This window comes from Aptenodytes patagonicus, chromosome 9 (genome assembly GCF_965638725.1).
Source record: "Aptenodytes patagonicus chromosome 9, bAptPat1.pri.cur, whole genome shotgun sequence".
NCBI classification, from domain to species: domain Eukaryota; kingdom Metazoa; phylum Chordata; class Aves; order Sphenisciformes; family Spheniscidae; genus Aptenodytes; species Aptenodytes patagonicus.
The window spans coordinates 23,568,408-23,585,017 of NC_134957.1; positions in this window are offsets into that span (position 1 = coordinate 23,568,408).

Genomic DNA, 16,610 nt, shown 5'->3' on the forward strand with positions numbered 1-16,610 from the left:
TGCGAGAACAGGAGCACGTGCCCAGGGCTGTTTGGGTTGACAATCCCAGTCTCTGTGGGGGCATAGAAGAAGGGGCCTATGACATACTCACCTGACGTGCCTTCAAGCAAGGGACAGCACAAAAGCAGATGATGAAAGCCATCATCTGTGTCCCGTTGAGCCCACCTGCGGTTTCCCGGCAGCCAGCTCACTCAGGGCTGCGAGTATCTGCCCTGCTTGGCCAGGTTTTTTTGGTTGTGTCCTTAGCATTTCTGCTTCCAAGATGAATTTTGACTTCAGGTGTCTCTGGGAGGACCAGCATGGGTCTTGAAGCCACCCAGGGGACTGCAAAAAAGCCACTGGTAAAGCTCTGGTTTCCCAGAATACACTGTGCCTTTCTCCAAAAAGCACTGGGCAGGCTCTGCTCATGCCTTGAACACGCACACAAGGAATCAGTCATCGCCAGTCGCACCGGTCTTTTGCTGTGGCCCTTTCATCACATTCAGACAGAAAAGAAAAAAGAAAAAAACATCTTTGAAACAAATTCCAATAAATCCTGCTGTTCAGATTGTAATCATGTTACCTACCTCACAGGTTCACCGTCTCGGGCTCCGTAAGGCACCTTCCTTCTTCCGTGGGGTGCCGTGACGCGTGGGGCACATCAGCCATTCTTCAAAGTCTACCGGGGGTTAAACTTAGGCAGAGGAAGAACCAGGCCATGCCAGTTTGAACAGCAGCCGTGCAGGTAATAAATAAATCAGGAACAAATAATGGGCCCAGTTCGTTCAACAGAATATTGATTTCCCTCACCCCGTCCTCCTCTTTTATTCTTCCTTGCACAAATTTAAGTAGCACGCAGACTGATGCGCGTCGGCAGCGCGAACTGAAAGGCCATGCTGAACCGCGGCATCTGCAGGCGGTGGAAATTTGAAGGCCACCCCTCTCTGCTATTGCCCAACTGCACATTAGCCGAAAACCGCAGCTGGGTTCCTGGTTGTCCTTTGCCTTGGATAAATAAAACTGATCACGTGGCTGCTCTGGCGTGACAGGAGAGGAGGGCAGGAAGGATTTGGGAGGTGGTGGTACATGGTGTGGTGTAGGCTTTGGGATGGATGATGTGCCTGGGGCTGGTGGTGCAGCGCTGCAGTGAGCCCTTTGCGTGTCTCTTTGGCAAGAAGCCTCCTCCTTTCTCCATGCCACCAGGGAGGGTGGGAATGGAGGGGTGATGTCAGGCCACCGAATTGCTGGGAGCCAGCTTGGGTGACTTTCCCCGACGGTGCGTGGGAAGGGCTTTCCAGTCCTCAGCACTAGGGCCTTTGCCTGGCTGGAGGGTTTGACGACGGCACCCTCTTGACACCGTGTTCAAGTGGGGATTGGAGAGTCTGGCTCATAAATCAGCTTTAGCTGACCACGTGAATGTCCTCCACGTCCTTTTTCCAACTCTCCCATTGCTTGTCATCACGGCTCGCTGGGGATCGGTGGGTGCTGGAGCAAATGGGCTCGGTTGCCATCTACCTTGTTGGCTGTGGGGTCTGGCTCCTCTTCAGGGCACAGAGCAGGACCTTGCCAATGCCACCACTGTGACCTGGGCTCCTTCTTTTTCCCCACCTCACCTTGGAGGTTGAGTTGAGCCATATGAGTGAGTAGGGCGTGCAGTGCCATCTCCCCTCAAAAAATGGGGGGGTAGGAGTGGTGCATGGCCTGAAGCCTCCATGCAGGGGACAGTTTTACCTCTTGCTTCTGCTTAGAGATGGGTCTGGCGAGCCTCAGGGAAGGTCTCTGATTTTGGAAAAACCCCTCGGAGAACGGCAGTGGTGCAGGGTGTAGGAGCGTGCGTGTCTGCTGGCGGGGGCGGGTTGAGCTCACGCCAAAGGAATTTCAGGGTAGCGTGGAGATGCCTCAGCCAGTCCCCGCCGGTGTCTCCAGGAAGCTCGGGCTGGCTCGGTGGGGCTGGTGGGGACCCAACGCAGCCGTGCTGGGACCTGCTGGGCTCCACCCTGCGCCGCTGGCGCCCATTCAGCTCCTCGGCGGGTGAGCCCCGGCACGGTGAGCCTGTGGCACCGCGATCCCTGCGCCCCCCCCGGCAGCTGGCAGCCCCCACGGCTGTAACTGCAACCTCCACGCGGGAAGACGTTTTTTCGGTGCTTCTGTTGTGGTTGAACCTCCTAAATGTGTGAGCCAAACTACAGAGCACAGGGTCCACCCAGCCACTGTGCGTGCCATCAGGCTGGTTGTGGGGTTAGCCCTCACCCGTGGCCCTCTCAGAGGGGTCTCATTGCCACCCCTCTTTTTTTTGGAGAAGGAAACCTCCGCTCCCCCCCGCCCCCCTGGCCATTTCCATCTCTCCCTCCCCTGCCGTGCTGATGGGGCTCAAAACGTGTTTGCTGAAAAACAGTACAAAGCCAAAACAACCAACAGGCAGCTTTAAATCTTAGGGAATTTTAAATAATTTTCCTGATGATCTTAGGTTTTTTTTCACTACAGAAAAATGCATCTGCTCATCCTCACATAGACTATGTGTGTGTGTGTGTATATATATATATATATATTATTTTTTTTTTCTTTTTTTAAATTTGATGGAGGGGCAGAGGAAGAAGTGTCTTAACAACCAACCACCCCAATCCAGTACTGCTTCCTGAGCAGCACCACTGGTCTGCATGCAAAATGCTGACATGCAAATGTTTTACTAATGCAAAGGCAACACTTTAGAAAACAAAAAGCCCAAAGGAAAACCACAGCACGCCTTGGCTTTTATTTCTCTATTTTTGTGTGTGCAGAACTGGACGGCCTCTAGCCTTGCATTTCATTGCAGCTCTCGGTGGCCGAGGGCAGCTATTCCCCGGGAGAAAGCCCGGGGAGACAGGGAGTGATGCTGACGGAGCAAAGCCCCTCTTTGCTACGACGGGAGGGACGGCTCGGAGCCGAGCGACGTAGCCGGGGGGTGCGCGAACCCCAGCTGAATGAACGTCCCTCCGTCCCTGGTCCCCTGGGACGCTTGGGTGACGGGGACGTTGGGAAAGGTTTGCAAGCCCGGGAGGCTTTGCAAGCCTGTGCTTGGTGCAGAACAAATGCCAGTCCGGCTGGGAGGCGGGCGCCTCGTCTCTGCCCTGTGCCTGTATCATAGCGGGGGGGGGGGGGGGGGGGGGAAATTGCTGTAAATAGGAAAAGGGCACTGTATCGCTTCGCGGGTCTGCGTGGATTGAAAGTGATCGTTTACTGTCCGAGATGAACACAATGTGAAAAGAAAATTGGGACCTGGAAAACTTGGGTGGAAGGTTTATTTTTCCGGCGATGCTTTTGTTTGTTACATAACCCCTCTCCTGCCCGAAACTCCCCTACAGCTATTAATCTATCTCATATTTTGTAATAAAATTTTATCACGTGGAGACGTGGTCTTTCTTCTGTTCCCTCCCCTTGCAAATGCTCTTTTTGCCTTTACCCGCTGCTGCCTGTGCGTGTGTTGATTTTACAGGCGTAAGAAAAAGGAAAAAAAAGCTTTTTTTATTGGGTTGGATTAGGAAAATGGGTATCCGAGGAGGGGAAGGATCCGTGCGTGGTATGAGCCTGGAGCACCAGCCAATGCTTGTGTTGTTACGTGGCCTAAGCTGACGCTTCGGAGGGATGGCGAGCCCTTTCTCAAGCCGATGTTCCAATGCTGTGCAAAGAAAAAGGAGGGGCAGGACACTTTTGCTTTTTTTTTTAATCCCCTCCGCCTTTACTGTGTGCTCCCATTTTTTGCCCTGTGAGGGGAGAAGGGGGCACCCGCAGGCCAAGCGGGTCAGGGGGAGCAGGAGCGGAGCGGGAGCCTCCTCCCTCCCCGGGCCAGGCAGAGGGGAAGAGAGAAGAGACCTGGGGGGGGGGACGGGACGGGACGGACGGACACACGAGGAAGTGCTGGGCTGGGGACGCTGCGTTCAAAATCCCCGTCTGTGTACTTCTGTGTGTATATGTACACACATTTGTACATGCGCAAACAGCCGGCGGGGGTTCGGCGGGGGCTGTTGAGCTCATGCCCTTTGCATGCGCACACACAAACACCTACAAATACACACGCGCGCGCGCACACATCTCTATATATACAGTAGGCTGAACCAAACAGCTCTTTATAAGCCGCTCCTGGCAGGATCCCACCTGCTTTCTCCAGCAGCTTCTTTGTGACTGCTTCCCACAGTCGCCTCCTGGCCCGGCTGCGCTTGCAGGATCATAAGTCTTACTCCATGTTAAAATCAACAACTCCCTATTGCTTTCCAAAGGTTTTGCATTTCAGCTACATTTTTCATGAAGAAAATCCTCTTCCCCTGCTGATTAGGTTCCCTCAGCTGGAACTTCATTACGATGCCGAGACGAGTTGTTTTACAGCCTTCTCCTGTGGCTTTTAGACCCTGTTGATGGTCCCCAGGCATTGCACTGTTTTACTTTCCGAGTCCTTCTCCTCCCTCGGTTGTTTCCAGATTTCACCGTCACTTGAAAAATAACTTGGGGACCGAGATCCAATTAAGATTAGGGGGGCCAGGGAGAGCAGGACATCGAGCCACGCACCTTCTCTTGTCGCTTCCTTGCAGTTGCAAAGTTTTGCTGCAGATGATTGCCTGTGCAGAGCCGGAGGGAGCGCCGGGCAGTGCTGCCTGCCTGGGAAGGCTCCGGCCGCAGCTCTCCACGGCGTGTTTGGTGCTGGGTGCCGCAGCAAGCCTGTGCGGCCCATAGGCAGGGGAGGCTGGGGGGAGAAACCAGCACCGTGAACCGCTCCTTCGCTGCACGGCTGGCGAAGGGGAGAAGAAACCTGTAGTTGTTCGCTGACTTCAACTCCTGAACAGCCTCAGTTTTACCTTTCCAATTTCTTCTGCCCGCAAATAATGTCAGAAGTGGGGGGGGGGGGGGGGGGGGAGGAAGGGGACGCTGTCGGGGACATCCCCTGCAGCGCAGGGAGGGAGGTTTGGGGCTGGAAAGGAGGTGGGAGTTTCTGCGGAGCGAGGCGTTAGGAAGACACGGGCCAGCGGCTGGAGCCTCTGGGGAGGTCTGGAGGCCAAAGAGGGCCTTGTGGAGATCGCCATGGACCCGTCACGGGCTGCCTGCACGGGTGTACCACACGCCTCCTTTGAAGCCATCTCCTGCTCTGCAGCTATTTGTGGCAACTCGTTTTCTGATGTATGGTCTCATGCTGGCCGGTACGGACGGAGCCGGGGTGCTGTTCATCTTTGCTAAATACATTCTCATGGAAAGAGGCATCACATGCCTGAACACCTGAACGTATCCTTGAACCCCCTCATTCCACCCAGCGTGTCCTTCGGCACGCTGCTGCGCTCCGGACTTTGCTCTGGCTGCACAGCCAAGCTGTTCCTGGCAAGATCACCAAGATAGTGAGTAATGGGGAAGATCTGCCATGACGTCAGGAAAGTCCAGAGAGTGGCTATTTTATTGCATGCGAAACTGAAGTGTCCTTCCGCGATGGAGCTGCAGCGGGGAAAACCCCGGAGAGGGCATCAGAGGAGAGTGTGGACGGGGCTGCCACAGCTGCTTCTCCTCGGTGGCACTGCTGTCACGTGGGATGGGGACCCTCCTGTCCCAGAAAGGCTTCCCGTAGCCATGGGCCACAATTCGGGGGCGGGACACGACTCAGGAGGTGGTGAGAGGGTGAGTGACCTTTTGGGTCACTCAAGGTAAAATGCCCCCGCAGGAAAGCCCCAGTCAGGTTTCCAAACCATCCTTTTTGGAAAACAGCCCGTCAAGCCCACCCGCAGCTGTCTGTGCTCACTCATCCCCACCTCCCTTGCCAAAAGTGATTTGTACCATCCCCGGTTTTGAGGGACAGGGCTGGCTGGAGCGTGTTGGTGGTGCTGAGGACAGCAGGCAGGCACCAAGGCGGCCACGGACTGTCCCTGTTGCAGCGCAGGGCTGTGTATCCCCCGGTTCCCAATCCTGGCCCTTTCCCTGCCCAGGCCCCCAACCCTGGTCCTCTGTCCTGGTGGGGGGGGGGGGGGGGGGGGGGGGTGATGCTCTGCTTCACCCGTACGGCATCACGGACTTGAGAAGGCCCAGCTCTGGTCTGAGGATCAGCTGCTGAGTCAGGGGTGGTGAGTCCATCTCGAAGTCAGGCTGGGATGTCCTGGGAGGACACAGTCCCTTTGGGTGCTGGGGAGCTGTTTTGTGTTGGGCATCGCCGAGGGAGAGGTGCAAGACCCTGCTCGGGTCCTTTTGGGTCAGCTCTCTCCCTGAAACAGGAGAAAGCAGCAATTAAAAATAATAATAATAAAAAAATCCTCTTTCTCCAAACAGTGGCAAATCTGGGACGCAGCTCAAAGTGGAGCTGGGAGTTCAGGCTCACCCCCAAAGGGTCCTCAGCAGAGCAGGACCTCATCCTGCTGAAACCCCTTCACCCTGCAGACCCAGCCGGTGAAAGGACCCCCCCCTTACCCACCCCGTGACTTTCACTGCCTGCAGTGTCCCCCCAGCCGCCGGTACTGTCTTCGCCTTGTTTGTGCTCCGGTGATGAAGCAACACTGCTGTAAAACCCTGGTTCGATCGCATTGACTGTTCCTGCGTAGTTATGGGGCTGTTAAAGCTGCAGGAATGCCAAGATCGCGGCTGGTCAAGGACAGGGAGGGAAGGAGGAGGCGGAAGGGGGGGGTGTGGGGGGGGCGATAAAAACCAGAGGTGAAAACCTGGAGGAGGGTGTCCTGCCACATGGCCTTGCATGGCATGGCCAGGAGGCGAAGGCACCAACTGGAGAGCACCCAAAGGTGCTCTGGGTTTTTTTTGCTTGGCATCCAGAAGGAAGCAACACTGATGCCACCATGCCATGCCTGGCACCCAGAAAGCAACGGGAGTCACCAAGGCAGGAGGGCCTGGTGGCCTTGGTGGAGATGGACAGCTCGGTGGGGGAGGCTCAGCGAGGCTCTGGTCTCCCTCTGCCCCCCCCCGCTGGGGTGATTTCGGAGGGGAAGGCTGGAAGGTCCCACTGCTACAGGACAGCAAAGCACCCACACAGCGGCACCCTGTGCCCAAGGCGTGGTGGGATGGGAGGGGAGAAAACCTAACCCAGCTTCCTCTGGGGTCTGGAGAAGACACCGCGGATGCCCACCTTGCATTCCCCAGCCTGGCTGAGCGGCGCTGGCGTTGCAGCGAGCCCAGCGCCGACCTCTGCCCGCGGGCACCTGCCGGACGCGGCAGTGACTTTCAGGATGATTTTATTTTTGAACTTTATTGTCCCTTCTCCCCCCTCCCCCCCGCCCCCAAGTGACTAACCCGGCGCGTCTGCCCCGCGGCAGATAGCTGTCTCCCCAAGGTTATTCTGTTTGATGTTTTCATGGCCCGGGCTGTAAAGTTATCCATTGACTCAGGAAAACACAATTAAGAGAGAAAGAGCTGCCGGGCGGGTTATTCAGGTATCTCTGCAGCTCAGCAAAGGATTGCAGTGTGGGCCAGAGATGTGGCTACCGGCGGGTATGGCAAAGCCTCCGACGGCACCCTGGGGCTGGGACGATGCCCGGCAGCCGGGGGGGACCAGCTCCCGTGGTGCTGCTGTCAGCCCCTGCTGTCCGCTCACCTGGAAAACACAAGGGCTGGGAAGGGAGTGCCAAAGGCAGGCTAAATTTTGGGGAGGGCGACAGAGAGGTGCGTATGCTGGTGGCTGCTCCCACCCCGGTGGGAACGGCCACGCTCGCCGTGACAGCAGCCGCGAGTGCTGCCCTTCAAACCCAGACCTTATCTCCTTTATCCTGAGGACTATCAACCCCTCTAGTCTCCCTGTAGTGCCCTATCATGCAGCCAAAGCCGGGACTGAGCCATTAAAGTTAACTATTACCCAAAGTGAGTGTTTATTTGGGGTAATACAGGCCCGGGGGAAAGTGAGGGAGGGGAGGAGGAAGGCTCTTTTTTCTTTTCTACAAGATATCGCCAGCCCCGCAGCGCTAAAGTGGTGCTTAAACAAGATGAATGCTTAAATAACAGACAGCAAACAGCGCTGCTGGGAGGTGGGATGGGAGAGCCCCGGCCACCGCCGGCCGCTGAGCCGCAGCCAAGCGGCTGGGACGCCTCGGTGTCCCCCGGGCCCATGGGGAGCCCTGTGCAGGGGGGGGGGTTGTCTTGTACCGGTGGGAGGAAAGGCTCCTACAAACTTTCCCCTGGCTTTTTGTTGTCGGCTAACTTCGGGGGCAAATCCTCACTTTCCAGATGTTTTCTCCTTCCACCCGCGCACCCACGCCCTATCTCTGACCACGCTGTATCTCCACCCGGACGGCTGCTCGTCCCACTCCCTAACCCCATCAGCCATGCAGATATCGGGCAGAAGAAGGAGCCAAGGTAGGGAACATCCACACCCAGACCTTTCCTTGGGTCGTAGAGGGGCATCACCCATCTTCAACTCTGAAGCTGAACATCCCCAAAGTAGAGGGATCCCCAGTCCCAACCCTGCCCCAGACAAGTCACTACCCCAGAATTTAAGTCCTTTTTTTCCACTCCCAAGACCGTTTCTTTCTCTCCCCTCTCCCTGGAGGGGACCCCACGCGAGTCGCTGCTGTAGGGCAGAGGCCCTGCTAGCCGAGACGAGAAAGGGACCATTCCCACAGCTGCTACGGCCAGCTGGTTTGGGATAAAAATGATCCCAGGTCCCCCTGTTGAAATCGTAATAGCGCACAGAGATGCTGCGGTCTCGGTGTCACTGCTGTGGCGGTGGCTTTATGGACCAGTGGGGGTTTTGTAAGGAGACGGGGCACTCTGCACAGCCTGAGCCCCAGGGGGAGGTTTGAAGGAGGATCCCGATAGGGAACCCACCGGCAGCTCTGGAAGGACTTTGGGAGAACTGTGGAGAGCAGAAGAGCAAGGAAAGCGTCCAGGGCCTTCAGGAAGGATGGCAAAGAGTGGTGATGGGATGCAGAAGGGTGATAGCAGTCCGTGAAAGCCTTGTAAAGGACGTGGACCCAGTGAAGCAGGCGGCTTTTGATGGGATGCAAGGCTCAGGCAGCGGGAAAGCAGCAACATCTGGGCTGCGGGACCAGCACGGAGGCACTGGGGGACAGAGGCCGGCTGGGAGAGCCACGCCAGGGCGGTGGGAAGGCATCGAAGGCACTTGAACTCGGCTGGTGCGTGACCCAATGCATGGAGTTTCCCGTCCCTGCCCATAGACCCACAGCTGGGAGCTGCCACCTGCAGTGACAGAGATGCATCCCTGCAAGTGCTTGGCCCAGATGGGAGCAACATCTCCAATGCAGGGAAGTGCCGGGAGCACTGACTTCACGCTGATTTTGGCTTGCTGCGAGGAGCCGGTGCAGCGGGAAGGGAGTGACTGGGAAGCCCCAGCCTTGCTGGTGGCTTTTGCAGCCCCACGAGTGCATCCCATTTGTCCCTGTCCTCTGTGGGAGCACATCTGCGTGCTCCCGGGTGGGAGAGGTGGGGAAGGGCAGGGACATCCCCATGCTTTTCAGTGCCAGCACCCATGACCACGGCACTGGGCAGCGGGATGGATCCTTTGCCGTCCTGGTCCTTCCCTCGGCCAGTGCGTGGTCCCTCCTGGGCACGTGGCAGCAGCAGGGAGGCTTCCCACAGCATGCCAAAATGATGCCGCTCCTGGGAGTAACCGAATCCCGTGCAGGAGGGCTCACCTGAACCCTCTAATCCCATAATCCGTCACCAAGGAGACCAGAGCATTACCCAGCACTGCGGGAAGCAGAGGGGCCCTGGAGCGGGAGAATTGTTTCCTGACACCCCTGCCAAGTCCCATCGCTTTTTGGCTCACCCTGATGCTCCTGCCGGACAGAGCAGGGCCAGGGGAAGGACCGGAGAGACGGCTGCTCTGCTCCTCCGAGGAGCAGCCACTTCAGCAAACAGCCCCAGCACCCTCCTTGCAACCCATCCCATCCTCCTGCTTTGCAATCCATTCCCATACCAGTTCCCCTGGCCTGGGCATGGACAGCATTTACCATCCCTGCTTCCCAAAGTGCCTTTCTCCAGGGTGTCTTTGTGGCATCATGAGGCTGGGAGGTGTCCCCCAGGTCTGGCTTTGAAGAAAATGGGGACCTCAAACTGCTGGGGGGGTCTGCTCTGCCCTAACCCCATCATGGGTGGGTTGGAGGAAGACACAGCTGGGTGCAATCAAACTGGGTAAGATTTTGGGGAAAAAAAAAAAAAAATCACTGCTGGCAACAGGCAGAACATGAGGTCTCCAAGCCAGATGGAGAACTGCCCCGTTGAAGCTCAGATCTATCTCAAGCACCAGAAAGGTGGTAAAAGGGGGACAAACCCTGAGCTGGAGAGCATCAGAGGGCACAAAACACACAGGGGGTCATTTGCTTCCCGACAGCCACCCGGAGGGGCATATTGAGCCCAGGCTTGTCACCAAGGGTCCCTGCATGGCCAGGAGGGGACACGTGCCAGGAGAGGATGATTCAGCCCCCTTGCCACACCATTTGCCTTCTGAACATGCCAGGCTTTCTCCTGTGACTGTGAAGGGTGCAGGGGGAGGAGAGCAAACTCTGAGGTAGTTTACATGAGAAAGGATTAATCCCGCCCTGCATAGGAACCTCCTTTCTGCTCCCACCATCTCCTCTGACTCGCCAGGGCCATAGGGCACTTCAGCCCCTGCAGCCCATCCTGGGCACCCGCAGGGATGTCCACTGAAGCTCCCACCACCTCCCACTGGACACCAGTTCAGCTGAGCCAGTGCAGAGACCTTGCAACTCATTGCACTGGTGAACCGAAGTTTTCCAGTGGTTACATGGTGGTCTCTGCTGGTCCCTCCTTCTCTACTGGTGCCCTGGATCACCTGGGCTGATGTTTGGGGAAGGAACCTGCAAGAGAGACGACGGCCGGGCATGAGGGCAGGGACGCTGGCGCAGCTCCTGGGGCTGTCCCCGCCGTGAACCGAAACGCGGAGCGCCCAGGCACAGCAGTGCCAGGGAGCTGCCACGGAGGGGGAGGCCTATGCAAACAGGCAGCACAGCAGAGCCAGCACGCCTCGCCTTGCGGGAGGGGACGTGGAGCCAAATATGCCCTGATCAAACAAACCAGCCACGGGGCTGCATGTCCTCCAGCCCGTCCCGGCGCGACAGAGCCTCAGGGCTGTGGTTTCACGACGCCGGAGGAAGGGGTGATATCCTCACTCGATGGCTGTGTGTTTTGGGAGGGGGTCTCGGTTCCTGGGGGTGATGCCACCCCCTTTGCCCAGGACAGGTCTCCGTGCTGAGGAGGAGCCAATGCATCTGCCAGTAGTCCTGGGGTGAGGAAGAGCAGAGGCAATCTGCCTCCCTCCCACATCTCCAGCCGGTCCAGGGCAAGGACGAGCCAGAAGCCAGATCTTCAACCCCGGCTCCTTTGCCTTCCCCAAACTCATCCGCTTCATCTGTCGGCTCTCCCGGCTCAGGCTGCCGATGCCATTCGTCTGCGCAGCACTTGGGGCAGCAGAGCCCTGCTCTTGGTTGGAGCTTCAGCCACACGTCCTGGGAGCTGGCCAGCCCAGGGTGAATTTTGGCAGTGGGGACAGCGGGGGCGATACCTGCCCAAGGAGCTCCTCTTCCTCTCCTCCCGGCTCTGAGCGAGGGTGCGGAAAGCTGCAGGAAGGCGGGCAGTGTTTTCCCCTTGGGTCCATTCGCAGCGGGGCTCTGCGGGAGGATGCTCGGACAAGCGCCGGGGCAGCAGTGTCGCAGAAAGCAGCGTTAAGAGTTTGCAGCCTGAGCAGGAAGGAAAACCTCCCCAGGAAGATCAGGGACTCAGCCCCACGTTCAAAGCCCATCGCCCGGGCTCCTGCGGCTGCTCCGGGTGGGAGAGCAGTCAGAAGTATAAATTGCATAAATACTGGAAGAGGAGGAATATGAAGTGGAGAGAGGTCCTGGCTGTGCCAGGGGCTCAAATCATGGTTGAAGCTGTCATTTAAAGCATCACCTAGGAGATGGACGGCGCCAGCAGTGCACGTCCACACCGGCAGGTTTGCTCAGGATCCTGGCAGAGTTAAGAGCTTCATGCAAAGGTGTTGGGATCTTTTCCTTCGCTCTTTCCCAGCTAGGGAAACTGGAGGCCAGAGCAGTCAGGGGGGTCTGGAGGCTGCCCTGGCCTTGCACCCCCAGCGCTGCCTGGGGTCAGCAGCTGGGGAGGAGGCGGTGGCCCCGGCTGTCCTGCTGTGCCATCTAGTGGGATGCTGGCCCTGCTCCCCGAGTGGGAAAGTCCCTCTGGAGGCTTGGGACACCAACACAGCCCCCTGCAATACCCCAGCAAGACCCTAATTTTACATATCCCAGGACGGCAGCAGAATAACCCCACTTAGCTTTTGGCAATTTCTACCCCACAGCCCTTTGCAGCCGGGGGAAGGGGACACCAGGTCAGGTCCCCTCTGGCAGGACTAGACAGGACACTGTGAGTCCAGCCCTGCCCATCCTGCGCTGGCACTGGGTATGCGCATTCACCCAGGAGGGCCAGGAAAACAAATTAAAAGCCTGTAATACCACTGGCTTGGCTGCTTCCAGAAGCTGTCTGGAGAGCAACACTTAATCAGGGAACATCACTGCTCTCTCACTAATTGAATCTGCTTTCAGAGCCCACTCCAAAGGTCTGCGTTTGCTGCACGCACCACCAGCAAACAGCCCGCGTGCATCCCTCCACCACCGAGGACCAAAGCAGAGCCCCCACCTCCAGCCAGACACCAGCAGCAAGTGCCAGGGCACAGCGTGCTTCTCATCCCCTTTCCCCAGGGCAAATATGTTTGGGTATATCCCGACAAGCAAACCTGGGGCAAAACACAGCAGCGTTTGGAAGAAAAAAGTAGCACAGGAGAACTCTGGCTCAGGTGGGGAGCTGTGACTCCTCGCAGCCCAGTTCGGATTTCAGCTGGAGGGAGGTCTTGCTTTCCTAGAGCCAGCAGCGTTCCTGTGGAAGGAAAAGCTGATTTATTGGTTTTCTTATCTACAGCAGGTAAAGTTTGGCTTTGAAGAGTTGCTTTAAAAGCAAGAAGAAAAAAATCTGTTGTGAGATCTCATCAAAGTGAGATGCTGCCTCCCAAAACGCTTCATTTCAGTGCGGTGCCACGAGGATGGATAAACTTTCTTAGACGGTAGCAACTGTGTCGAGTAGCAGGCTTCTAGGCAGAAGATGAATCTCTAGCCTCTTCCACCACATTATCAGACATTTACTGCAGAGACACAGAAAACGTCCCCATTTCACGTGCAGAAACAAGACCTGCCTCACACTGGAAGCCTCAGAGCTGCAGTATGAAACATCCCGAAGTTGCCCATCAAACAAGAGCTTACCAAAAACCCCACACACGGCCGCCGCGAGGGCAACTCTTCCTGATGCTGATGGCTTCAGCTTTTTTTGGCAAGAGGCATTTATATCCTCGCTCAGTGGCTTGCTGAGTGCTCGGAGGACCCTTCCCCCGGGCTGGGTCACAGCTCCTGTAGGGCATGCTGTAATTAACACTATCCATCACGAGCAGTGACGGGGCTCCTCGAGAAGTGTGATTAGGTTGCACCAGCTATTGCATTACTCTTAAGGGCAGGGTGGGGGGGAAACGTCCCTTTTGAAAAATGGCTCAGTCATTAGATCTGGGGCATTGATTGAACACTAAGCCCAATGGATAATCCTTTCAGAGCTGATCTTCTCTCCAGAGCTTTCACAAATTTGCTGGGAGAGATGCATTTTGCTTGGAGAAGAGCTTCCAGAGACCTCCCCAGACCACCTGCACCAGCACCACCATCTCACAAGCAGATTCAGAGCCCATCTTGATATGATGGGGGGGGGGGTTTCTCAGAAACATGTCAACCTGGACACGCAGAGGGTCCAGCAAAGCTCTGCTCCAAGCCAGCTGGGTGTGCAGTACTCAAAAGCTGAACAGAAAAGAGATGAACCAGGTAGACTGACACGCTTGTGAGAGCCGCCTGGGTGACTCCGGTTGCCTGATCCTTGGCCATTCCCGAGGTGCTGCTCAATGCAGACTCAGCATGCCAAACCCACCAAGCTCTGCATGGCTGTGAGGTTGAGCAAGGGACTTCTGCATGGACACGGGGTCAGCAGACGTCGGGGAGTTCTCGGCAGATCATATCTCTTGGCTTAAGAGATGCATTTTGCTTCTCTTTTAAAACAAGTAGCACTGACAGTCCTGCCAAGACCAGCACTGGTAGAAAGCAACAGCAACTTGCTCGAGCTGTGCTAATAGGGGAGACTTTGAAGACAAGCTCGCTCTCCACAGCATGATGGGGAAAAGGACTCCACATACACCTCATCTTCCAGATGCTTTAAAACCTCCTTTGCGCATGCAAAGCTTGCGTTCCCACCCCAGTCTAATCCTGCTGCTTTAAGGTTACGCCAAGGCTTATAGGAGGTTTTGCAAAACATCCTGAACTTTTCTTTGACGCTCATTTGGTCTCATGGTCCTCCAGGGCTTTCCCATTCCTCCTCTAAGAAGATTCATGAGCTCTGCCACGGAGTGAAGGGCACAGCTGTCCTCACCAGATTATACCCGCAGGGAGGGCAGACTACAATTAATAACACTCATCAGCAAGGAACAAAACAGGGGCTGGGGAAAGAATCAATTAGGCTGCATCTTAGCTGGATGGCATTTGGGGGAGGACATGGACAGCTTTGAGATATGGGCAAGGAGCTACTGGCAGCAGCTGGTTTCCGTTAACCCCTTCTGCAGCAAGCTGCAGTGGTGGAGGGTGGGGGCACTGCCTGCTGAAGCCCCCAGTCCAAGTTTGGGAAGGTCAGTTTTGGAGCTCATGTGTCCACATTCCTCTTGAAGAGCTCAGGAGGTGCCAGCTAACGCATTTAGGGACAAGTAATGAAAAAACCAGACTGCGGCAGAAATTGAAGGTGGAAGCAGCAGGAATAAGGAGTCGCTGGGGAACGGGTGGGCATCAGTCTGCGGCGGGAGAGCCCGAATGGCCGCTACAACTCTGGGCAGCCTTTTACTGCAGAAACGCTGACCCAGGGTGGTCTTTCTGCACAGAGCATCAAGTTCCCACTTCGCAACACGATCTCCGGAGCCACCGGGTGCTTCAGCAGGAGGTATTTAGCATGCAACACTGCTGCGCAGGCACAGACTTCCACACAGCTCTGGTACCAGCTTCTGTGGTGTTTACCAGAGCCCAGCTCTTGCCAAGAGCTATACACAGCCTGGAGCTATGCATTAAATGAGCTGTTTTACTTGCAGCAGGTGACTGCCTCCAGCAGAGGAATTAGACTTGCTCAGCAGAACAGCCCTGCTGCTACGCTGCTGAAGAGAATCACTGTGGGAATTCGCCAAGGACTTAATGTTCAGTATTACTAGGTACAATTAAATTAGATTAACATATGCTTTGGGGAGGAAGCGAAGACCTTTACAGTTTCTAAAGGAGGAGGAATTTTTGGAGAAGGACAGGTTTGTAGACCTGGGTTCACAGGTGCCCTTTGTTTTGGTCCTCCAACCTCAGGGAGACAAACTCTGCCCACATCAAAGGGAGCACTGCAATTTGGCCATGCATGCGTGGGAGCAGCACCTGGCTCCGTAGGATGGGAAAACACTGATCCCTCAAGTGCTGGGTGGTGAGCTGCATCAGTGCACAAGTTCACAGTGGCAAGAAGCCTCAGCTAATGGTTTTCAATAACAGAGCATTGAAATATTAAAGTAATATGGTCTACATTTGCCAGGCTCAGAAAGACACAGTGGAAAACCAAAAATGACTGGCTGGTAGAATCCTATTAGACTCATTAATCACCATCAAGTACTAATATCTGTGTACTACCTCCCTGGTGATATTCATTACCACAGCCATTGGGGGAGAGTGCAATCAAGCCCTGGGCACTACAGAGTGGTTGCACTGCGTGCACAGCACTCAGCCCTTCCCCAGCAGGTGCTGGGACTGCTTTAAGCTCTCCTTGACTGCTAAAAAAGCTTCAGCCACTAGCCACAGCTGCTTCCATCATCTCTCTGAACCCACGCTCGCTTGAGCGGGCTCCGCATTTCCCTCTCCAGCATGAAACTCCCTTTGCCCACCACTCCTCTACAGCAGCTTTGCCTGCAGAAGCACACAATGACTGTAGCAAGTTAAAAACAGACCTTGCAAACAACTAGTCTAAAATATCCTCCGCTTTGGATAGCGCCACCAAGACCAGCGCAGCAGGAGCAATGCCCACCCCGGTGCCTCTCCTCACCTGTGTTTGTCTCTCTGGAGGCGGCTCCAGGAGCTGGAGCAGATGCTGCATAGCCCCAGGGACCTGCGATGCCTCTGGCAGCAGGGACAGGGTTTCCTGCAAGGAGAAGCCTCAGGCACTAAACCCTCTGGAGCCCCCCAGGAGATCCACCCAAGGACACAGCCAGCAAGGCAGGGACCTGGTCCCACCATCTCCAGGCAGGGCAGTCATGGGGGTGTCAGCCGAGCAGATCACCAGACAAGCTCATGGCGATGAGGCAGGTCCAAGGTTGAGCTGGGAAGTCACTCCATGGGTCAAGGTCTAGGATCAGGAGTATCAGTGGCCAGGGACAGGCATGGCTGCAGGTGAACTGGAGGCCAGCACCCCTACAGCACAGTCCAGGGAGAGAGGGATGGCCATGAGCTGAGCTTAAATGGGCTCCTGGGCCCATGGGTGTGGGTGGAGGCCCCAGGTGAGGTTGCTCAGGGCCATTAAGGCCAATTAGTGTCCTCAGGGCCCTGACAGTCAGCTCTGAGATCTGA